Below are 26579 nucleotides of genomic sequence, written 5' to 3' on the forward strand. Positions count from 1 at the left end.
TTCAAATGTAATAATTAATTGGGCCCAAAAACCTAATTACTAGTTGAACTAAGATACAGAATTAAAAATAATAATCAAATAATGAAGTTGTAGAAGTTAGGAAAATAACTTTTCCACTAATTTACCAAGAGAATCCCTTTTCATTATTTTGTAGGAAAACAACGGCCTAAGAAACGTAATAAACAAAATTGTAAAATCAATTTCTTGATTATAAAATAAAACAAAATTAATGGATTTTAATCAAATCATGCTCAATTTTTGTGAACCTTGGAAGTCGTTAGCGATTGAAACGGAAGCTTGTCATCGATAGGGATCGCCGACCCAACCCGAAAATTTTATTTTCTTCATCCGATCCAATCCAAAATAATAATAAAATATTATTTTTATTTAATAAAAATAGTGATTTAATTGAAAAAAATAATATATAGAAGGATATTATTGTAATTATTTATAAATATATAAGGTAAAATTATATTTTTTCAGGTCGGGTATTTGTCACATGAACCCGACCCGAATATCACTTTTAAAAACCTGACCTGAAACCAAAATTAAAAAAACGACCCAATCGGGTTAGGTCGGAATCCGTCGGATTCGGTCCCATGCCCATCCCTAGTCATCATCCTTTGAAAATGCCAATTATCAAAAATGCACAAGTTTGTGTTATTAATGTAATCGTTCATTTAAACTCATTCATCTCCAGCTAAGTATTTTCTACAATCTTGTGCAAATATTTAGTAAATCCTAGCCCGAAGATATAAAAACGTAGTAAGATGTAAAAAAGCTAATGACTAATCTATAGCTCATCGTCAGTTGTATCCCCACCACTCGATGGCTTCCCATTCACTGAAACAAGCTCTGTTTCAAATATTAGCGTTGCTCCACCTGGTCAGTTTGGCCCACAATCACAAATATGTCATTCTTTCCCATGGAAAAACAAGCAAAAGCAGACGTCAACTAAGCCCCAAGTTTACTAATGAGAGACATACTATAGTACCGGTTGACATTAAAGTCCAATGTTCGATCCCGAACAACCCCTTCTCTGCGATAAAAGAATACGAACAAAAATTAACTAATACCTGGGATGGTGGGTGGGGAACCCTGTTCACCATATCCAAGCTTTGCTGGTATTTTCAACTTGCGCTTCTCACCAACGCACATCCCCAGCAGTCCTTGGTCCCATCCTGCACACAGCATATTTTCAGGCATCAACGAACTCCATGCAATGTAATATAATCAACAATCTTTTTCAGAGTGATAGCAAAAGGCTGGGAAGTTGTTAAGGGGAGGGAATTAACCTTTGATGACTTGTCCGCTACCAAGCTCAAATTCAATGGGATCGCCCCTTTCAAAACTGGAATCAAAGACCGTTCCAGCAGTGAGCTTCCCCTGCAAAAAAGGAATGATATTTTATGTGAACCAAGAAACTCATGCAGTTAACGATTAAATCTGTAATAATGTAAGCAAGATAATAACAAATGAAAAACAATCAAAAAATAAAGAATACTAAGATTTAGTGTGAAAAAAAAATCATTTTGGGAAGAAAAGCACGGACATGAGAGAAAAATCACAATCTTGAAAAATAGTACAAGAAGATTTGCATCTAAACACGATTTAAGACTTAATTAACTTACTTTTAAACCTTAATCCCTAGTATCTATTTAAAGAAAACTTGTATAAAAAGAAATCTACTCTCAAACTGAATTTCTTACTCCACCCACCATCGCTGATTCCCATTTTAAGTGAATTTCTTCCTAATCATCTTGGGCTGATAAAAATGAATTTGGGTCACCAGCTCTAACAAAATCTAACCATAAAAGGTTTTGAGAGTAGTACATCCTTAACCCCAAAAAATACACAACAAATCATTTTCTTTTCATTTTTGTTCTTAAACCCTTTATGCAATGATTAGAAATAGAATGCACAACAAGGTGATATTCATAACAGGGATAAATCCATATGTATATATATCCCGATAAGTAAATCCCACAAAACTATACAAGTTAGTGGACCCTTATTATAATAAAAGTAAATAAAATTATTTAAACCGAGCTCTTATATCTAAAATCAAACGAAGGAACACGCTAGAGAGTTGAAACCAGTCGACATAAAGAAACCTCAATTGTTTGGCAGGTGGAAAAGGCACATTCAAATATTCGTCACTTATGCTTAAGGGTCAAGAAATATGATAGAAAACTCATGATCCTGCCGAAGCTATTAAAACATACCCGATAGTGTACTTAAACTCTATCACCTTTATGAGCTTGAAATTCACATGATGGGGGCTTATACTGTGAAGAAGAAAAACATATAATAAGATCACAAAAGCAAACAGAAAAGACATCCCAAATAAAGCACAAACAAGAAATGGCAGTCAACTAATTTATCTGTACAATAAATTTAACAACATGAGCGAACTATGAATTGACGCAAAAGGTTATGAAACGGCACTAAAATCATCAAACTTAAAGTTAAAAATTAAAACCTCATTCTGCATTTGAACTCTGCGTCTCCTTAGTTTTCTAACAAGGTCCAAATTTGTAGATAAACGGCCATGAAAAAACAGACATTCATATATATATATATATATATATATAGTGTAAAATTAAAAAGTTTTAAACTGATTTAGGATTATTAGGTGAGTGTTTATTAATTAATGAGATTAAAAATTGAAAATGAGTAGATTTTTATAATAAAAAAATTAATAAATCTCAATTATCAATTTACACTCATCCAATGATACCAAATCGGTGTAAAACTTTTTGGTATATTATCCACTTCTTTTTTTATCGATTTTTTTTTAATTTTCAACTTTTGATCTCAACCATCAATTTACGTCGATTCATTACATAGGGAGAGGATCCAATTACACAGTGTAAATTTTTTTAGCTTTACATAGATTTAAGACTATTAGATTAATGAAAATATATAGATGAGATAGTAAATGAGAATATATTCATTAGAAAATAAAAATAAAGAGTTAATCTCGTTTGTTTCTACTCATCCAAAGGTATTAAATTTGTGTGTAAAACTAAAAAAAACATTACATTGTATAAGTGAATCCTACCACTATACAGTTAACAAACAAATACTACCGCTCAGACCTAATGTAATATGTGATATTAAAGCTAATGAGGACGCATATCACAAAGTTTGATTTATCTCCAGTCTGTTAAGAGTAAAGAAAATGTTTGTACAGTTAGGGGTTAGTTAGAGAATTAGTTAGGCAGTTATATTGTAACTAATTCTATTATAAAAACTATATAAGTGGTGCATATGAAGTAAATTAATAATAGAGAGGCATTTCAGTAAACTTACAGTTTTAACATGGTATTAGCCAAAATTTCGATCCATTCCATTTCATTTCGTTTGACTTTCTCCTTGGGCCTCTCTGATATACTCCTTTTCCTTTTTTCATCTAAGTTTCTCTTTTTTTTTCTTCCTTTCTGGATTCACGATGCCTCTTGCCAATGAAATGCTTGGTTTCACTCATCCTTTATATTTGCATCCCTATGATATGCCGGGCTTATTGCTTGTTTCTCAACCACTAGTTGGATTAGCCAACTACAGTGTGTGGAGCCGCTCGATGAAAATTGATTTGCTTGCAAAAAACAAACTAGGGTTTATTGATGGTTCTTGTCATCGGAGTACATACGACGACGATTTGCAATTACAGTAGGATCGCTGCAACGCCGTTGTTTTGTCGTGGATTCTCAATGTAGTCAGCAAAGATTTATCAACTAGGTTTGTCTTCTCTTCCAACGCTGCTTCAGTTTGGAATGATTTACAAGAACGCTTCGATAAGATCGATGGGTCGCGCATCTATTTCTTACATCACGAAATTGTTACGCTCTGTCAGGGGGATTCCACGATTTCTGAATTTTTTACTCGCCTCAAAATGCTATGGGATGAGTATGAATCCCTAATTCCATTCACTGCTTACGAATGTGCAGTGTCTCATCAGAATATGAGGCATTTGGTTCAACAGAAATTATTTCATTTTTTGATGGGCTTGAATGATTCTTATTCAGCAATCCGAAGTCAAATCCTGATTATGCAACCTTTGCCAACGGTTAATCAAGCGTATTCAATGTTACTTCAAGAAGAGTTGCAGCGTTCCCATCTTTCTATAGTTGTTGTGCCAAACTCTATGGCTCTGTTTTCCAGTTCGGGTAGTTCATCTAATCGTAGGCATTTTGCTGGAACCTACGATTATTGCAACGTTAAGGGGCATAAAAGGGATCAATGTTATAGGTTGATCGGGTTTCCTCCAAATTATAAGTTCCAAAAGAAGAAAGGAGTGTCTGGTGATTCTGTTAATTCCAGCATGTCTTCTGTTTCTACAGTTCTACAAGCTTCTTCCCCTTCTGCTCTGGTTTTTACTCAAGAGCAGTATAACCAAATCCTGCAGCTGTTGAAGAAGCCACCTTCTGCTGAGTCTGCTATCAACCTTGCAGGTATCTTGGCTTCTGATTCTTTGTCTTCTAATAATACACTTCAATGGATTATTAACACAGGGGCTACATACCACATTTTATCCGATTCTAAGAGCTAGCATTGTCCTGTGTTTTATGATTCTCCTACGCGTTTAATTCACCTCCCTGATGGTAAAACAGTTCCTGTAACTCACCTTGGCTCTTATTTTCTTACCTCTGAATGTAAATTGGAAAATGTTCTATTTGTTCCTCAATTTCATCACAACCTACTTTCCATTTCTAAACTAACCCGTGACCTTAATTGTTTTCTCACTTTTTATCATGATTTTTGCCTTCTTCAGGATCTCTCTACTGGAAAGATGAAGGGGATTGGTAGGCAGTCTAAAGGATTGTATTTCTTTGAATCATCTTGCTTTAAGTCTGGTTTTTCTGTTCATTCTTTACCCAATGTAATGCATTCAACTAGTGACGTTTCTTGTATGTCTTCTATTAGTTCAGCAACTTGTCTTTGGCATGCTAGACTAGGACATGTTGCTTTTTCAAAGATGAATAAATTGAATTTTCTGAGTACTGTTAAGCTTCAGCAACATTGTGTTCATAAATGTTCTATTTGTCCGTTAGCTAAATAAACTAGGCTTCCTTTTCCCCGTAGTATATCTCGTTGTCCTGTACCATTTCAACTTATTCACATAGAACTTTGGGGTCCATATCGAGTATCTACACATAGTGGTCATCGTTTTTTTAACCATTGTTGATAACCATACCCGGATGACTTGGTTGTATCTGTTGAAGCATAAGAATGATGCCCTCTATAATCTTAAACAATTTCTTTCTATGGCCAAAACCCAATTTTATGCTTCAGTTCAAATCATTAGAAGCGATAATGGTTCTGAGTTCTTTAATTCAGTTTGTTCACCTTTTTTTCTTCCATTGGCCTTATACACCAAAGTTCATGTGTTGGTACTCCTCAGCAGAATGGGGTTGTCGAGAGAAAGCATAGACATGTGCTTGAAGTTGCTCGTGCCTTACGATTTCAGTCCAAAGTCCCTCTTAAATTTTGGGGTGAATGTGTCATTACTGCCTATTACATAATTAATAGATTGCCTTCCTCTGTTATTCAATGACAAACACCCTTTGAGAAACTTTATCATAAAACCCCTCATTTGTCTCACCTACGAGTTTTTGGTTACTTGTGCTATGCTACTAAACCTAAATACACTGATAAATTTTCCTACAATGTTATTCCCTCTGTGTTTGTTGGTTATTCATCTACTCAAAAAGGATACATACTTTTTGATCTTGAAGCCAAAACCTTTTTTGTCAACAGGGATATTGTTTTTCATGAAGATGTGTTTCCTTTCAAACTGGCTTCTCTTAATTCTGTTTCTTTTTCCCCCTCCAATCCTCATATTTCTGATTCAGATTTCTTGAATATTTCTTTTCCTGACTTGTCACCACAGCATCTCAAACTCTTTTTCCTGAACTTTCATCTGAGTCTCAACAATAACTTGTCCCTGATTCTTAACTTAATCCTCATTCTGCTTCCAGTGATCCTGTAGATAATCTTCTTAATGCTTCAACAGATGGTGTTACTATGGAGTCTGATCCTATGGTTTTTAGGTCTCAATCTAATAGAACTTCTTCTCGGGTTTCTAAACCTCCTTCTTGGTTGAGTGACTACATTTATACCTGCCAATCCAGTTCCTTTCCAGGTCAGTATCCCATATCTAGCCACATTTCTTATTCTCATCTGCCATGGCGTACACAATCTTTTCTTTTTTCTGTTACTAATTCTGTTGAACCTAAAACCTTTCTTGAAGCCAAGTCTGATCCTAGATGGGTTAAGGCAATGCAGGAAGAAAATCAAGCTCTTGAGTTGAATAATACATGGTCTCTTGTTCCTTTGCCTCCAAGAAAAGTGTGTATTGGTTGCAAATGGGTCTTTAAGGTTAAACTCAAAGCCTCTGGTAAAGTTGAAAGATTTAAGGCTCGACTGGTTGCTAAGGGTTATAATCAAAGGGAAGGAGTTGATTTCGTCGATACTTTTTCTCCTGTTGCCAAGCTTACCACAGTTAGGTTTGTTCTTGCACTTGTTGTAATCTTTGATTGGCCTCTGTGGCAAATGGATGTTCATAATGCTTTCTTGCAAGGTGATCTACTCGAGGAAGTTTACATGGAGTTGTCTCAAGGTTTTTGTAGTCAGGGGGAGAATGTTGTGTGTAGACTACAAAAGTCTCTCTATGGCTTAAAACAAGCCTCGAGACAGTGGAATGCTAAGCTCACAGAAGCTCTTATCTCAGCAGGTTATGATCAAAGTAAACATGACTATTCTATGTTTACTAGGATACAAGGGGATCATATTGTAGTACTTCTAGTTTATGTTGATGATCTGTTAATCACAAGGAATGATGCTAAGATGATTTCAGAATTAAAAGATGTACTATATAAGAACTTCAAGATGAAAGACTTGGGTGAACTGAAATATTTTCTTGGCTTGGAAGTTTTAAGAACTAAAGAAGGGATTTTGTTAAATCAGAGGAAGTATGCTCTTGAGCCCATTCAAGATACAGGAATAGGGGGTGCAAAATCTGTTGCAACACCCTTGGAACATAACACTAAGCTTACCACAGTGGAGTATGATCGTTTCTTGCAACAAAAAAAATAAAGGTGAAGATTATTTAGGTGACAAAGCAGAATTTCAGAGATTAATTGGTAGGCTGCTTTACTTAACACATACAAGGCCTAATATAGCCTTTTCAGTTCAGCATCTTAGTCAGTTTATGCATCAACCAAAGACAAGAAAATCAGTGACAGGTTTCTGTGTAAAGCTAGGAGATTCACTAGTTTCATGGAAATCAAAAAAACAAAGCACCATAGCGAGGTCTTCTGTAACATCCTCCATGCCGGGTTAGTGATTAATTTGCAAAGTTTCAATATTTAGTGATTTAAGTAAAATGATGGAAGAGTGTAATGATCTATTTGAGTTATTTGGTGTAGGATGTAATTATAAAGAAGGGGAATTAAGAGGGTAAAAGAGTAATTGAGTAAATGAAATAATTAAATATTCCTTGGGGATTATATTAGAAATCACGTGGGTATTAGGTTTCCAGAATACTCTCATTTCTTCTTTCTTATCTTCTTCTCTTCCTTCTCCAAACGTGGAGCTTGCAAGTAAAGGTAAGAAACTGAACCGTGGTAGTTTCTTTGATTTTTAAGATTGGAAATGAAAGTTTGTATGTTATATAAGCTAAAGGAAAGCTTATATGACATTAAAACTACAAGATAAGTGTTTTAGAGATAGATTTGGAAAATGAGTTTTTAGATGAAATTTTGATATGGATGAGTTTTTGATGTTTGAATCAGATTTTTGACTTGTCAATAAGCTAAGTAAGAAGTATGAAGTAATAGAATTGAAATTAGAACAAGTTGGAATTGGAGTAAGATTCTTCAATTCTATATGGATGAGTAGTTTTCTTAGTTTTAGAGGTATTGAATGGATAATAATTAGTTTAAGTAAGTGTATGAGAGCTAAGAGTATTAAAGGGATTGAAATATGTATGTTTGAGCTGAAATGAGATGATTTCCGGGCTCAAAATAGGATTTCTGGGTTAGGGGAATCGGTACCCATTCAAGGGGAACCGATACCCCCTCAACGAATATGAATTTCCAGAAGACTAGAGGGGAATCGATACCCCCGGGGGGAACCGATACCCCCTCATCGTATATGAAATTCCAGAATGCTTGAGGGGAATCGATACCCCCAGGGGGGGAACCGATTCCCCCATGAGAGAAAAAAAAAGAAAGAAAAGAAAGAAAGACTAAGCTATAAATTCCTTAAATTAGTAAGCTATTAAAGCTTAATTTCAAGACATAGACATCTGATGATCATCTTGAAAATTATGTTTATGTAGATACCGAGCCTACTCGAGTTCGGGAACAATCTACAAGTAGGATCGATCGAGGAAAAGGCAAAGAAGTATAGGTGAGTGCATATGCATAGCATGATTATAGAAATATCCTGCATTCTAGACTTGTGATAAGTCTAGATTTATATCTTGATACATGAGCATATTCTGTATTATGAGACATGACATGAATTCATATAAAATGCATTATATGACATGAATATGTGGGAAAAATTATGAGCTATGTGAAAAGGTAAGAAATTACATGTCTACGCGATATAGACTACGTGAAATGTAAAAGCCCATGTTATGTAGATGAGAACTATAGGTATAGTTGGCATGCCAAGGGTAGAGGGTCTGCGCGGTTCTTTAGGACATATGTATATCCTTTGGAACCTGTGTGAAGTCTTGAAAGACACATACTTGATCCATAGTATATGTATATGATTCTTAAGGAATTCTATGTGGTCCTTATGGACATCATTATATGGCACTACGGTGCAATTCTACACGATTCTTTAGGACATATGTATATCCTTTGGAACATGTGTGAAGTCTTGGAAGACACATACTTGATCCATAGTATATGTATATGATTCTTAAGGAATTCTATGTGGTCCTTATGGACATCATTATATGGAACTACGGTGCAATTCTACGGGGCACTTCGGTGCATTTATACGAGCTGTGGTGACAGCATAGTGCACAACCTCACATTACTCCGATACCTTAGGTTCTCAATATGCTATCATGGGCCAATAAACTTATTAATACAGATTCATGAATGTTACAGTCATACGCTTACAGGTATGGATATTGATGATGTATACTACATTGATTAAGTACATGTTTGCATCTCATCTCATATGATCCTGACATTTTCATTACATTACATTGCCTTGTTATTATTATTGCCTCACTAAGTCGATGACTTAGCGTGTGAGTGTTTCACACGTAGGATCCGAGGAATTAGACGAGACAGGTGAAGCAGCTTGACAGCATTACTCCTGCAACCACCAGATCAGAAGCAACTTAATCAGTAGGTCATTTTGTTATGTAAATAGCAGTTGGCATGTAATTAAAGGGTTAAGTTGTGTATGCTCTGAATATTTTGGTAAACTTATATTACAGTATGTATATTATTGTATTTTCTTAATATAAGTTCAAATATTTTACTATTATTTATTAAGAGTTGTGTTTTAAAGTCAATGTAGTATCTCTGACTCATATCCGGGTCGGGTATGGGTTGGGGTGTTATATTTAATGGTATCAGAGCTATGGTTTAGCCGATTCTAGGCATAAACCAGAGTCTATGGAGTCTTTAAATGGAATACATGCCAACAAATAGCGAGAACTTCTGATCTGGTGGAGTATGAGTATGTTGTTTTGCTAATAGAACAATGTGTTTATTCTTATTAGATGTCCGGACATAATAGCTCCCGAAGTGAAGCGGGAGAAGATAGGCATGCTGAAAGCAGTAATTCACCTGCCCTGGCCAGGCGGAGTGAAGAACAGGCATCTCAAGGAGTGCCTGTGCAAGATCAAGATACGTTCTTCAGAACGTTAGACGCTATTCTGACGCGTCTTCAACATCCTGCTCCACTAACTCCAAGAATTAATGTAGCAAAAGAGTTGAGAAGTTTAGGAGCTCCCGAATTTAAGGGAGAAGCTGAGGAAGGTCCAGTGTCAGCGGATCTTTGGTTGAATGATTTGAAAATCATGTTAGATGGTCTCCACTGTTCCGAAGTGGAGAAATTAGATGGAGCTGTGTCTTTATTGAGGGGTCAGGCGAGGATATGGTGGACGAACGTCACCATGAGGATGTCAACCGACCAGTTGACTTGGTCTTTGTTTTTAGAGGAATTTAAAAACAAGTATATTGGAGATCAGTTTATCCGACAAATGAAGCAGGAGTTTATGAATTTGAAGCAGATGAGCCGCTCTGTATATGAGTACGAATGTGAGTTTAATAAGCTGAGCAGGTTTGCAGCTGAGCTTGTGCCTACTGAAAAAGATGCTTCCGAATGGTTCGTGGAGGGCTTGCGCCCTAGACTTAAAGAAATGTTGATAGTATTAAACTTGTCCTCGTTCCAGGAGGTGATCAATCGTGCAAAAGCTCTTGAAAGGGCTCAGAATGAACGATTTGGGGACTCAAGAGTTCAGACATCAAAGAGGACGACTACTTCTTCTAGCTCAGTACCAACAAAAAGGGGAAGAGACTCAGGATTTCGATCACAAACTAGATCAGAATCAGTTGCATCGTCTGCTAGGGGAGCAAGTCAGGCAAGACCTAGACAGACGCAGTCAGTGGAATCTGGTGCTGGGAGATCTACTCCGGGTCAAGGGAGACAGTGTCAGCATTGTGGGAAAAACCATTATGGAGCTTGTCGTATGGCAGCTGGGACTTGTTTTCGATGCGGAGATGCCGGACATTTTGTCCGGGATTGTCCATTGATTGTTGGTGAGCCGGCACCATCTGGAAGAGCTGGTTCTTCCTCACAAAGAGGACGAGGAAGAGGCAGAGGAAGGAACCCGTCTGAATTCTCTGCTCAACCTGAAGTTCGATCCACTGCTCGAGTATACAACCTAAAGACAAGTGAAGACCGTGATGACCCTGATATTATAGCAGGTACTTTTCAATTGTATGATAAATTAGTATTGGTACTGATTGATCCGGGTTCTAATTATTCTTATATTACAAGTAAGTTAGTAAAGGAGTTGGGGATTCCCTTAGAAGCTACGAGTAATGAGATTATAGTAACGACTCCGTTAGGCCATAGTGCCCGGGTGAATAAAGTCTGTAAGGGGTGTCCCATAAAGGTTCAGGGAATTGAATTCCCTGCTAATCTGATGGAATTACCCTTTGACGAGTTTGAAGTGATTCTGGGAATGGATTGGTTGTTCCGTTATTATGGAGATGTTTGTTGCAGATTGAAAAAGGTAACTCTAAAAAGTCCAGAAGGAACAGAGATAAGTGTGAGCAGTGAAAAGTTTAATCCTTTAGCAAATGTAATATCAGTGATGTCTGCCAAGAAATTATTGCTACAAGGATGTCAGGGTTTTCTTGCAAATGTGATTGATTCAAGAGTTCAAGAGAAAATGTTAGAGGAAATTCCAATAGTTCGAGAGTTCCCTGATGTTTTTCCTGCTGAATTGCCAGGATTACCTCCGGATAGAGAGGTAGAATTCCAAATTGAAATAATGCCGGGAACAGCTCCGATTGCAATGGCACCTTATCGAATGGCTCCGAAAGAATTGCAAGAGTTAAAGAATCAATTACAAGAGTTGCTAGAGAAGGGATTTATCTGACCAAGTGTATCGCCTTGGGGAGCTCCGGTGTTATTTGTTAAAAAGAAGGATGGATCAATGCGTCTTTGTATTGACTATCGACAGCTCAATAAGGTGACCATCAAGAACAAGTATCCCCTTCCACGCATTGATGACTTGTTTGATCAACTAAAAGGAGCTTCGGTATTTTCGAAGATTGATCTACGTTCGGGTTATCATCAATTGAAGATCCAGGAGAAAGATATTCCGAAGACAGCTTTCAGAACGAGATATGGTCATTATGAATTCATAGTAATGCCATTCGGAGTAACGAATGCACCTGCTGCTTTCATGGATCTCATGAACAGGATTTTTCAGCCCTATCTGGACCAGTTTGTTGTTGTCTTTATTGATGACATACTGGTGTACTCGAAATCCCGTGAAGAGCATAGCACACATCTGAGGATCGTCTTGCAAATTTTAAGAGATAAAAAGTTGTATGCCAAATTGTCCAAATGTGAGTTCTGGTTAAAGGAAGTAATTTTCCTGGGGCATGTGATCTCAGCAGTTGGGATTAGAGTAGACCCTCAGAAAGTTAAAGCTATAATGGATTGGGAAGTTCCTAAGAATGTGTTTGAAGTTCGGAGTTTTCTTGGACTTGCCGGTTACTATCGAAGATTCGTTAAGAATTTTTCGATGATTGTGCTGCCTCTAACAAATCTAATGAGAAAGAACGTACCATTTGTTTGGACTTCTGAATGTCAAGAAAGCTTCGAAGCTTTAAAGAGAATTCTGACGGAAACTCCGATATTGGTTCAACCGGAATCTAGCAAGAATTTTGTAGTATACAGTGGCACATCCCATAACGGGTTGGGGTGTGTATTAATGCAAGAAGGAAAAGTGGTAGCGTATGCATCAAGACAGTTGAAACCACATGAAAGGAATTACCCCACTCATGATTTAGAAATGGCTGCTGTAGTATTCGCTCTTAGGATTTGGCGTCATTATCTTTATGGGGAGCGTTGTTACTTATATATGGATCATAAGAGCCTGAAGTACCTGATGACTCAAAAAGAATTGAATTTGAGGCAACGTAGATGGGTAGAGTTCTTAAAGGATTATGATGTGATAATTGACTATTATCCCAGAAAGGCTAATGTGGTAGCAGATGCTCTGAGTAGAAAGACGTTTGCAGCTTTACGAGCTATGGATGCAAGATTATCTTTAACGGGATACGGTGGTCTTTGTGCAGAATTAACCCTTAAACCAGTATGGTTGGAACGAATAGGAGAATTGCAAGGTAAAGATGAAATGTGTTTGAAAAGAATTGAACAAGTAAAGAACAAAGAGATTAAAGACTTTGAGATTAAGTCAGATGGAAATCTATATTGTAAAGGAAGAATTGTAATACCCGACAATGACGACTTGAAGAAAGAAATATTAACAGAGGCTCATTGCAGTCCGTTAACGATGCACCCGGGTGGAACCAAGATGTATATGGATTTGAAGAATCGATTTTGGTGGTCAGGGATGAAGCGAAGCGTCACCGAATTTGTGTCTAAGTGTTTGATATGTCAACAAGTCAAAGCCGAGCATCAAGTTCCATCAGGATTATTGCAACCGCTTTTCATTCCTCAATGGAAATGGGAAAATGTTATGATGGATTTTGTTTCGGGGTTACCCTTGACTCCGAACAAAAGAGAATCAATCTGGGTAATTGTTGATCGATTAACTAAGTCAGCGCATTTCCTCCCTGTTAGAACGGATTTCTCTATGGAAAAGTATGCAGAGCTGTATATTAGAGAAGTTATTAGATTGCATGGAGTACCTGTTTCCATAGTCTCTGATCGAGACCCTCGATTCACTTCTAGATTCTGGAAATCTTTGCATGGAGCGTTGGGGACTCGTTTAAACTTTAGTACGGCTTTTCATCCTCAGACTGATGGGCAATCAGAGAGAACTATTCAGATATTGGAAGATATGCTGAGAGCATGCGTAATGGAATTTAAAGGATCATGGGAAAAGTATTTACCGCTGGCAGAGTTCGCTTACAACAATAGTTATCAGTCGAGTATAAAGATGGCTCCCTATGAAGCTCTTTATGGAAGGAAATGTCGTACGCCTTTGAACTGGTATGAGCTTAAAGATAAAGAAGTGCTTGGTCCTGAGTTGATTCAGGAAGTAGAAGAAAAGGTCCGGATAATTCAGAGTAATCTCAAAGCTGCAGCAGACAGGCAGAAATCATATGCAGATCTAAAAAGGAAAGAAATTAAATTTCAAGTTGGAGATAAAGTGTTTTAAAAGTGTCTCCATGGAAGAAGGTGTTGAGATTTGGTCGAAAAGGAAAATTGAGTCCTCGGTTTATTGGACCATATGAGATTGTAAAGAGAGTAGGACCGGTAGCATATCAGCTAGCTTTACCACCTGAGATGGAAAAGATACATGATGTCTTTCACGTTTCAATGCTTCGAAGATATCGATCGGATCCCTCCCATATCATAAATCCAGAAGAGATCGAGGTACAACCGGATATGACTTATGAGGAAGAACCGATTCAAATTTTAGCCCATGAAGTTAAGCAATTGAGGAACAAGACTATTCCTTTGGTCAAAGTGTTGTGGAGAAATCACAAAGTAGAAGAAGCAACGTGGGAGCGTGAAGAGGATATGCGACATCAATACCCTCATTTGTTCGTACAATGAAAAAATTCGAGGACGAATTTTCTTAAGGGGGAGAGATTTGTAACATCCTCCATGCCGGGTTAGTGATTAATTTGCAAAGTTTCAATATTTGGTGATTTAAGTAAAATGATGAAAGAGTGTAATGATCTATTTGAGTTATTTGGTGTAGGATGTAATTATAAAGAAGGGGAATTAAGAGGGTAAAAGAGTAATTGAGTAAATGAAATAATTAAATATTCCTTGGGGATTATATTAGAAATCACGTAGGTATTAGGTTTCCAGAATACTCTCATTTCTTCTTTCTTATCTTCTTCTCTTCCTTCTCCAAACGTGGAGCTTGCAAGTAAAGGTAAGAAACTGAACCGTGGTAGTTTCTTTGATTTTTAAGATTGGAAATGAAAGTTTGTATGTTATATAAGCTAAAGGAAAGCTTATATGACATTAAAACTACAAGATAAGTGTTTTAGAGATAGATTTGGAAAATGAGTGTTTAGATGAAATTTTGATATGGATGAGTTTTTGATGTTTGAATCAGATTTTTGACTTGTCAATAAGCTAAGTAAGAAGTATGAAGTAATAGAATTGAAATTAGAACAAGTTGGAATTGGAGTAAGATTCTTCAATTCTATATGGATGAGTAGTTTTCTTTAGTTTTAGAGGTATTGAATGAATAATAATTAGTTTAAGTAAGTGTATGAGAGCTAAGAGTATTAAAGGGATTGAAATATGTATGTTTGAGCTGAAATGAGATGATTTCCGGTCTCAAAATAGGATTTCTGGGTTAGGGGAATCGGTACCCATTCAAGGGGAACCGATACCCCCTCAACGAATATGAATTTCCAGAAGGCTAGAGGGGAATCGATACCCCCGGGGGGGAACCGATACCCCCTCATCGTATATGAAATTCCAGAATGCTTGAGGGGAATCGATACCCCCAGGGGGGGGAACCGATTCCCCCATGAGAGAAAAAAAAAGAAAGAAAAGAAAGAAAGACTAAGCTATAAATTCCTTAAATTAGTAAGCTATTAAAGCTTAATTTCAAGACATAGACATCTGATGATCATCTTGAAAATTATGTTTATGTAGATACCGAGCCTACTCGAGTTCGGGAACAATCTACAAGTAGGATCGATCGAGGAAAAGGCAAAGAAGTATAGGTGAGTGCATATGCATAGCATGATTATAGAAATATCCTGCATTCTAGACTTGTGATAAGTCTAGATTTATATCTTGATACATGAGCATATTCTGTATTATGAGACATGACATGAATTCATATAAAATGTATTATATGACATGAATATGTGGGAAAAATTATGAGCTATGTGAAAAGGTAAGAAATTACATGTCTACGCGATATAGACTACGTGAAATGTAAAAGCCCATGTTATGTAGATGAGAACTATAGGTATAGTTGGCATGCCAAGGGTAGAGGGTCTACGCGGTTCTTTAGGACATATGTATATCCTTTGGAACCTGTGTGAAGTCTTGAAAGACACATACTTGATCCATAGTATATGTATATGATTCTTAAGGAATTCTATGTGGTCCTTATGGACATCATTATATGGCACTACGGTGCAATTCTACACGGTTCTTTAGGACATATGTATATCCTTTGGAACATGTGTGAAGTCTTGGAAGACACATACTTGATCCATAGTATATGTATATGATTCTTAAGGAATTCTATGTGGTCCTTATGGACATCATTATATGGCACTACGGTGCAATTCTACGGGGCACTTCGGTGCATTTATACGAGCTGTGGTGACAGCATAGTGCACAACCTCACATTACTCCGATACCTTAGGTTCTCAATATGCTATCATGGGCCAATAAACTTATTAATACAGATTCATGAATGTTACAGTCATACGCTTACAGGTATGGATATTGATGATGTATACTACATTGATTAAGTACATGTTTGCATCTCATCTCATATGATCCTGACATTTTCATTACATTACATTGCCTTGTTATTATTATTGCCTCACTAAGTCGATGACTTAGCGTGTGAGTGTTTCACACGTAGGATCCGAGGAATTAGACGAGACAGGTGAAGCAGCTTGACAGCATTACTCCTGCAACCACCAGATCAGAAGCAACTTAATCAGTAGGTCATTTTGTTATGTAAATAGCAGTTGGCATGTAATTAAAGGGTTAAGTTGTGTATGCTCTGAATATTTTGGTAAACTTATATTACAGTATGTATATTATTGTATTTTCTTAATATAAGTTCAAATATTTTACTATTATTTATTAAGAGTTGTGTTTTAAAGTCAATGTAGTATCTCTGACTCATATCCGGGTCGGGTATGGATTGGGGGTGTTACATCTTCAGCAGAAGCTGAGTATAGGAGCATGGCAGTGACAACATCAGAACTAGTTTGGTTGTAAGGATTGTTAAAGGAGCTTGGAGTTAACAACAATCAGCCTGCAAAGATTTTTAGCGACAGTAAAGCAGCCTTGCAAATTGCAGCAAATCCAGTGTTTCATGAGAGAACAAAACATATCGAGATAGGTTGTCATTTCATAAGAGAGAAAATTCAGCAGAGCTTGGTTCAAACCAACTTTGTACCAACTGCAGAGCAACAAGCTGATATTTTAACAAAAGCTCTTGGTATTGCACAACATAAGTATCTTTTATCCAAGTTGGGAGTTAAGGATGTATTTCACTTCCCAACTTGAGGGGGAGTGTTAAGAGTAAAGAAATTGTTTGTATAGTTAGGGGTTAGTTAAATAATTAGTTAGGCAGTTATATTATAACTAATTCTATTGTAAAAACTATATAAGTGGTGCATATGAAGTAAATTAATAATAGAGAAGCATTTCAGTAAACTTATTGTTTTAACACGGTCAAATAACTACGACAAGATATACAAAAAAATGTAATTGTATAGCGAGTAAAAAGGGGAAAAGAAATACTCTGACACCGATCTGCAGCTCCGTCACATCGCCAGACTTCTTGCCATTCACCGAGGAATTTTAAGTGTATAAAAATGAAACCAATGATTAATTAAAGCGTAAGGAAGCTACACTGCTAACAAATTAAAAAAAGGAAGAAAAAAGGAAGATTAAATCAAAAGACAAGAGACACTTCAACACTCGATCAGATCTGGAAATGATGAGATCGTATAATTAACGGACGAAAAATTTGATCGGATAAGGAACCTACCTATTGGAGCAGTTATCAGTCAAGATTGGTTAGGGAGGTTAGAGCTGTTAGCATGCAGTTAACATGTAGTTAAGGTAGTTGTATGTTGTTGCAAAACTAGTATAAAACCAGTGTACTTGATATGCTTAAGAAAAGAAGAGAAACATTCTATATTCTTGAACTTTACAAGCTATTCCTAGCTTGCTAACATGGTATCATTCGCTAGTCTTCTTGGGAAAATACGTTTTGTCTCTACTATGTAAACTCTTGTCCTTACAAAAGGTTGTGCTTTTGTTCATCATGCTGAGTAGTGGTGGATCTTCCCCGTTCGTGGATTTTGCTGCAAGAAATGCCAAAGCATTCTCCAACAAAAAGGTAAATATTGTTCTTGACGAAACCAATTTCCTTCTTTGGAAACAACAAGTGCTGCTAACGGTGCGTAATTATCGTCTTGAACGATTCTTGATGGGAACGGTAAGGACGCCGCCTCAAACTGTGGTCAGTGATGATGGCGAAGTGGTCCCAAATGAGTTGTATGAAGACTATATTACACAAGATAGTGCCCTTGCGTCGTGGTTATTCTCCACGATTAGTCCTCAGCTCTTACCTCAATTCGTAGGTGCAGAAATAGCCTCGGTGGTCTGGAGCACGGTGCTTCAGTTCTTTGGAAATAGATCCACGACTGTCGTTATAAGCCTGCACTACAAGTTGCAGTCTCTCAAGAAGGGTGATGACTCGATGAGGGTTTATGTCACGTATGTAAAAGAGGTATGTGACGCATTGGAGTCATGTGGCAGCGTGGTGTCTCAGGGTGAGCATGTTGCAAGTCTGTTAAAGGGCCTTCCTCATGAGTACCAACTGTTTGTGGCGGTTATAACGACCATTCGAGAATCGTTGAGTCTTGATGATGTGTGTACCATGCTGATGGATGCAGAAACACAGCTAGCTAGCTTTGGTGATCAGTCTGAGACACTGTCAATTAGTGTAAACGTTGCTCAAGGATCATGTATGAATAGATCTTCTACCTCTAATTACTCCTATGATCATAAATCTTCTCGACCACCAGTCAATTTTGGCGGTACGTCTGGAAGAAGAAGCAGAGGACGTGGTCGATACATGCAGTGTCAATTATGTGGGAAGAACAACCACCTTGTGGACAACTGCTGGTATCGCTTCGATCAAGACTTCCCTGGGGTTACAGCTGGCAGTAAAACGTACTCCAAAGATCAGTCTGGCAATGCATACTACTCCATGGGTGAATTCAAATTTGGCTTGTATCTACAGCAGCTCGTGAACGGTGGGTGGTAGACTCGGGTGTCACACACCATGTTACACCCGATGAAGCTGTGTTCAGTCATAAAGATGATTATAACAGACCAGGTAAGCTGGTAGTCGGTAATGGAATGGCCTTAGATGTTAAGGCAGTTGGTAATACTACCTTGTGTTCATCATCTCGAGCATTGTTATTGAATGATTTGTTACATGTACCAAGAATAACTAAGAATCTCTTATCTGTCTCAAAGCTTGCTAGGGACAATAATGTTTTCTTTGAGTTTCATGCACACGAGTGATGTGTTTGTGATGAAGATACTGGTGTGGTTTTGCTTCGTGGGAAAGAAGAAGACGGCTTGTACTCATTTGTTGTTGACCCTCAAATGACAACTCTAGTGGCTGCAGAGGCAAGTTCCATGGCTGCATCCCTTAACTCCTATGAGTTGTGGCATCGAAGATTGGGGCATCCATCTCACGATAGTTTAGTTAGAATTTGTAAACAATTGAATGTAAATATCTCAAATTCAATAAATAAAACGTGCATTGCTTGCTACATGGGGAAGAGTCACAAACTACCTTTTCATGGTTCAAATGTTGTGTATGACACCCCGTTTTAGCTCGTGTTTACAGATTTATGGGGACCTGCACCAGTTATCTCAAATGGCTTTAAGAACTATGTCACCTTCATTGATGCTTGTACTCGGCATTCCTGGCTTTATCTCTTGAAAGACAAGACTGAAGCTGTCACTACATTCAGGCTATTTCAACAACTAGTTAAAAATCAGTTTAGTCTCCCTATTAAAGCAGTCCAAAGTGACTAGGGAGGAGAATATAGACGTTTGTCAACTCTTCTGCTTAAGGAAGGCATCACACACCGTGTCACGTGTCCACACACGTCAGAACAGAACGGAGTGGTGGAACGCAAGCATCGTCACATTATCGAACTTGCACTTGTGCTTCTTGCACAAACATCTATGCCTATTCGTTTTTGGTCTTATGCAGTGGTTACTGCAATTCACCTAATTAACAGGTTACCAACCAAAATATTGCAAGGAATGTCGCCATTTGAGAATTTATTTTGCAAGACACCCGAGTATGAGGCATTAAAGGTGTTTGGCTGTCGATGCTTTCAACACTTGAGACCCTTCTTGAAGCATAAACTTCAGTTTCGATCACATCCATGCGTTTTTCTTGGCTGTCAACTCTTCTTCTTAAGGAATGCATCACACACTGTGTCACGTGTCTACACACGTCAGAACAGAACGGAGTGGTGGAACGTAAGCATCATCACATTATCGAACTTGCACTTGTGCTTCTTGCATAAGCATCTATGCCTATTCGTTTTTGGTCTTATGTAGTGGTTACTGCAATTCACCTAATTAATAGGTTACCAACCAAAATATTGCAAGGAATGTCGCCATTTGAGAAGTTATTTTGCAAGACACCCGAGTATGAGGCATTAAAGGTGTTTGGCTGTCGATGCTTTCCACACTTGAGACCATTCTTGAAGCATAAACTTCAGTTTTGATCACATTCATGCGTTTTTCTTGGATACAGCCCCCATCACAAAGGATTTCAATGCCTAGCACCTGATGGTCGCTTATATGTCTCGAGGCATGTTGTATTTGATGAGTTACATTTTCCTTTTGCAGGTACCACTCGTACAGAATCTTCACCTCACAAGACTGATCAGCAATCTCAGTCACTGAAGGTGGTCACTGATGTAGATAAATTCAGTACACGTGGAGCTTCCATGGAACGTGGATCCAGTACTGGAAGAGACATTTTAGTTGAAGTTGGCTTGCATACTGCACATGAGGATGTGTCGAGTGTAGCACGGTCTGCATCCAGTAATGGTAATAGTGAACTTTCTCCTCATCAACCTAATCCAGCTCGTTCATCTAATTCAGATCATATAGCTAGTCCAGTTAATTCATCTGGTCCAGCTCATGGTGACTCTAGTGATGCTGGTGTTAGCACATCAATCCCTATTCAACTACAACATGCTGATGATGAAGTTACTGGAAACAAGCACCCCATGCTCACACGCAACAAGTGCGGTGTTTTAAGCCAAAAGTATACACCAGTTTCTTTGATGACAGAATACCTACTAGTGTTCGAGCTGCTCTGCAATCGCCTAGTTGGAAATCAGCTATTGATGCAGAACTTGGGGCGTTACAGGAGAACAAGACTTGGTCTCTTGTTCCCTTGCCTAATGGGCGAGACGTTGTTGGCTGCAAATGGCTCTTTAAAATCAAAAAGAATCCAGACGGGTCTGTGCAACGATATAAAGCACGGCTGGTTGCCAAAGGGTACTCACAAGTACCTGGGTATGATTTCAAGGATACGTTCAGTCCCGTTGTGAAATTTGTCACGCTGAATGTTGTGTTGTCCCTTGCTGTCACTAAAAACTGGTCATTACGCCAAGTTGATGTAAATAATGCATTCTTGAATGGTGAGCTATCTGAGGAGGTGTTCATGCAGCAACCTCCAGGATTTGAAGAAGTTGTTGCTGATGGGTCACCGCTCGTGTGTAAGCTGCACAAGGCTCTATATGGGCTTCGCCAGGCACCCAGAAACTGGCATGATAAGCTGAAGGTAAGTCTTGAGCGAATGGGGTTTGTCGAATCCTTAGCTGACGTATCACTCTTTGTGAGGTATGTAGACAATTCTTATACATTTATGTTAGTTTATGTGGACGACATAATTATTACTGGGGACAGTGCGAATGATGTTGAAAGAGTGGTTCAACTCTTGCAAGGAGATTTCTCGCTCAAGGACTTGGGTGAACTAAGTTTTTTTCTTGGTATTAAGGTCAAGAGAAGTAGTGGTAAATTAGTTCTCTCACAGAAGAAGTACATTATGGAGCTACTAAAAAAGGCAAACATGCTAAATTCTAATTCGACAGCTACACCTATGGTTGGATAAACTAAATTGATTCATGAAGCAGAAACTTTACTCCCAGATGCTCGTGAATATAGAAGCTTAGTTGGTGCACTTCTCTATGTGTGTCACACTCGTCCCGATTTGCATTTAGCGTGAACAAGGCGGCTCAGCATATGCATGCACCTTGTGAGTCTCACATGGGAGCAGTCAGACGTATACTTCGTTATTTGGCTGGTACCTTGGATTATGGGTTCACGTTCTTAGCTGGTGAAGCAGGACTGAAGCTAGTAGCATTTGCAGATGCAGATTGGGGAGGTGATGCGAACGATCGGAGGTCCATATCTGGCCATGTTGTGTTTCTTGACAAATGTCCTGTGGTGTGGAGCTCGAAGAAGCAGAAGACCGTTTCCAGGTCAACCATGGAAGCGGAGTATCGTAGCGTAGCAGACGCAGCTGCAGAAGTAACCTGGATTAATGCGTTGTTACTCAGTCTAGGTGTGAAGCAGCGCGAGGAGCCAGTTATCTGGTGTGATAACACTAGTGCCATCTCAATGAGCATGAACCCGGTTTACCATGCTCAGTCAAAACACGTGGACATGGATGTCCATTTTATCAGGGAGAAGGTTGTAGCGAAAGCGTTGCTTGTTAGCTATGTTCCAGCTAACTATCAGGTGGCAGACGGCCTTACTAAACCTCTAACTAAAGCTGCATTTGAAGTATTTCGAACCAAGATGTGTGTACTGCCTTGTTGAAGTAGGAGGAGAAAGCAGAGAGAATATTGGAGCAGTTATCAGTCAAGATTGGTTATGGAGGTTAAAGTTGTTAGCGTGCAGTTAACATGTAGTTAAGGTAGTTGAAGTTGTTGTATGTTGTTGCAAAACTAGTATAAAACCAGTGTATGCTTAAGAAAAGAAGAGAAACATTCTGTATTCTTGAACTTTATAAGCTATTCCTAGCTTGCTAACACTACCTAATGTGAAAAGAACCAGCAGAAGCACAATCGGAGAAACCTTCAAGACGCAACTGATACTCATTCTGTTTCACTCTCAAATTCCAAACACTGAACTCGGATTATCTCTTCTGACTTGTATAAATTCCGGCGTTGTGATTTATATAAACAGAAACAATATGAAGAGACGTCCAATGGGCTGAGATGGTAAGAGATAGTTGTAGTGCCTTCCGTTTCAAGGCAAGGTTGAAGAAAGACAAAAAACCTTCTTCTTGGGCTCTTTGAAGGCCTCATTTTTATGTTTTGAATCTACATATAATAACATCGGCATTGAAGCTGGCTGCAAGTGAAACTTTACCTTTTTTTGGATCTTCTCCGAATGAATAATAGGTTCTATTCCAGAAATTGTACCAAGTCTACATTTTGCAGTGTCCGTCCATGAACAAAAGAATCAGTGTGACTTTCATTAAACAATAAATGGTATTCATTGTAAATACATATTCTTTAAGAAAATGAAGTTTACTATGTAAATGGTCGGCTAGTTTTACTTATATGTTATCGTTTTAGACTAGTTCATTAATGAAAATTGATTTATTTAATAATGCGTGTGATAAATAAATAATATTTTTCGGTTATAAGAGAAAGAAAAATAAATGAAAAGATCCACTATCAACATCTTATAAATTCGGGTGTTCATTGATGAAATTTCCTCTATCTTTAAGCTTTTGTTATCTCTTCTTTACTGTAGTATTGAGTTCAATCTACAGGTTAGTCAGAAGATCTAATATGGTGGAGGTATGGTTGTCTTACGGCCAGTAATCTTCTTCCCGATGACATGGAAGTTAGACCGAACAGTTTACAAAACTCTGGTGTGGGACTGTTTATTTTTAATAGTATAAGTGACTATAATACAGTATTTGTTCATACTTTTTTCTTAACTATTGACATACATACACCTATTGTAGATGTAATTGTTTAAACTTGAGATTTTAAAATAGAACAACACTCTCTTTAATCACCTTAACCACCGAAGTCACTCAATGGATTTTATAATAGATCATTTTTCTTTTTTAGTTTTGATTAATTTATTATGATTACAATATAATATTTGTTCTAAATAATTTCAATCATTTGACAATTAATATTTAACATTCTTGAAGATGTCATGCTAGAACCAGAAACCTCGAATAACAATCATCCATTTAACTACTAGATTTATTTGATTCGTGTTAATAATTTTTTTTCTAAAAGGAATTATAAAGATTTATTTTCATCTTTCTTATTCAAATATGAAAACTTTACCGTAATATCAGAGGTGATGTCTATCTCATGATTATACCAATAAAAATAAAATCATTTTAAAAGAATAATTTTATCATGATATAATAAAATTTATTTATTATTTATTATTCATAATTTATTTATTATAATCATAGTTGATATTTTGTTTTGATATATGTTCGTTGTAACATTTTTAGCCATTCTAATTATTGAAATTTGTGACGTTTAAGAAAATAAATAAATAAATGGTATGCAGAACTAAGTAGAATTAGTGAAATATTGTTAGCAGAAGATTATTTAGCCCAGTAGGTAAACTCTATTTTTATTTTGGGATCTATGACAAAAGTTATAGTGTAGTTGGAACTAGTCATTATTGCGTGACGAGTTCCATGAGATATAAATTTTTAATAGGTTATGAGACGTGGGTTCCAGGAGGCCGAATATATTTAACATATTTTCAGGACTCGACACGCGGACATGACGAGTCCGAATAAAAATTAATTTTTTTAGAATTTTAAAAAACGTTGTAATATATATATATATTAATGGTCATGGAACTCGTCACGTCGGCGCGACAAGTTTCAAATGATAAAAATTTGAAAGTTTGACTGTTCGGTGGACCGTTGGCCAACGACCAATTTTTTTTTAATTCAACTGAACTCGTCACCCCGATGTGACGAGTTTCAACGACTATTTTGGGAGATAGTTTTAGTATAAATAGAGGTTTATGGTGAAGGTTTTGATGTATGAGAAATGAGAACAAATTGAGATTATCAAACAATGTGGTCGTGGGAAAATTTTGGGTATGATTTGGCGAACGGTGTTTATGAGTTTGACAACACTGACTCAGATATCGACGATTCAGATTCAAACTCTTCTTCAGATAAAGTGGGAAAAGGAGGCAATAAAGTACATAGTTGAGGAGCATAAGATGAAGATGATAAAAATGGAAGATAATAAGAAGAAAAATAAATATGAAGATTTACCGAAGCGGTGTAGCAAGCGACTCGTTGAGAGAGAAGAAAAAATTAAAAAAATTAGTATAGAAATTGAGAAGAAGAAGACGACGAAAGAAAAATATGAAGCATCTTAATCCGACATACTAAACAAATTGAAGAGATATATAAAAAAATAGAAAATAAAATATGTACAAATATTGATTTGTATGATTTTAATTTATGTATGGAGTTGTCTTTATTAATTAAGTAAGTATTGGATTAAGTAAACTTATTTAGTAATAGTTTGCAATTATATAAGAATTTAAGTGAAAGTTTGAAGTAATGATGTTCAACTAAGAAAACTCATAAACATAGTTAGAGTAAAAGTAAAAACATAGTTAGATCACAAACTAAAAATATAGTCAAAAACATAGTTAAAAGAGTAAAATTAAAAAGATAACATAATAGTTTTTAACGGTTATTTTAGCGTCCTGCCCGATATTTAAGAAGATAAGGACAATGTTTTCTGTTATGCCTTTTATCTCTGTAGTGACCACAAAATTTTGGTAGACCTGTCTCTCTTTGAGGATCATCCATATCAGCATGAATTTGGTTAGATTCAGGTCGACCTCTTAACTTCCTACGCAATTCAGGATTTGACAATCATTCTTCAGAAATAGTTGATGTAGGCCAATATGTTTCATTTGGAAGGTGTTTAAATTCACAACTGTAAATGTTACACATAGTGTACAAGCTATAACAATCATCAGCATAGAAGTATTGGTCAACATTAGTGTGCATACATGCAATAACATCGTGAGCGCATGAGAATCTAAAAGCTTGAAATCGATCACAATCACACTATCTTCTATTCATATTACTAGTGTACGTTGTAGAATTACCTCCCTCAAGTGGTCGAACTAGTGTTTGGACAACAAAATCAAAATCAAGTCTGGCAAAATTATGAACAAACATTGATGTCGCATGTGTTTGATTCTTTTGCATTTTCTTATTGTCTTCTCTAAATCTGGAGCCCAATTTCTCTCATCGCTGATCATGGAATCTATTTGTGCACTTTTGTCTTCCCATACTTTGCCCAACCTAAAGTAAGTCTCCCTAACAATACTTGCTATCGGGAGATGTTGAGTCCCTTTTAGCACTGAGTTGATACATTTAGTAAGGTTGATAGTCATATGGTCGTAACGTCGACCCTCAACATCATATGCTTGTGACCATCTCTCTCTAGAGATTTCAGTAGCGAATTCATACACATCATCTTTGTATCTTCTCAAATTTTCTAGTCATGCACGAAAGTTTGATTGTAGTAAAGCATACCCTAAGAAGCAGTAAAATAAATGTTATTGAAAATACAAAAAAATGAACATAAATGAAGCATAAATAATTAATGAGAAATGACATAATAGTTACCCATGTTGATAATCTCTTTTTTGATATTTTTCTTCTTAAACCTCTTCATAACATTAGATGTAATATGGCGTATACAATATGTCAGATATGCATGAGGAGGCGTCCATCTACTTTTCGGTCTATAAATTGTGCTTAACAACCCAGATGATCGATCTAAGATTATGCAAACCCCATCTTGAATGACAACATGGGAACATAAGTAGGAGAGAAATAAATTTCAAGTTTCCTCCAATTCATTTTTAACAATGGCGAAGGCAATGAGAAAAATATTTATGTCTCCATCTTGTGCAACGACTATCATCAAGACATGTCTGTAGAGCCCATACAGAAAAGTCCCATCGACTTAAATCATTTGTTTACAAAATTGAAACCATTCAAT

General features: G+C 37.0%; 1 pseudogene; it reads right to left on the reverse strand.

The window, feature by feature from the left end:
* Positions 1-793: 793 nt before the first annotated feature.
* Positions 794-22666, reverse strand: LOC120143573 (annotated as a pseudogene).
* Between the last annotated feature and the right edge of the window lie 3913 nt (positions 22667-26579).

Source organism: Hibiscus syriacus, unplaced genomic scaffold, assembly GCF_006381635.1.
Source record: "Hibiscus syriacus cultivar Baekdansim isolate YM2019G1 unplaced genomic scaffold, ASM638163v2 tig00110858_pilon, whole genome shotgun sequence".
NCBI lineage: Eukaryota > Viridiplantae > Streptophyta > Magnoliopsida > Malvales > Malvaceae > Hibiscus > Hibiscus syriacus.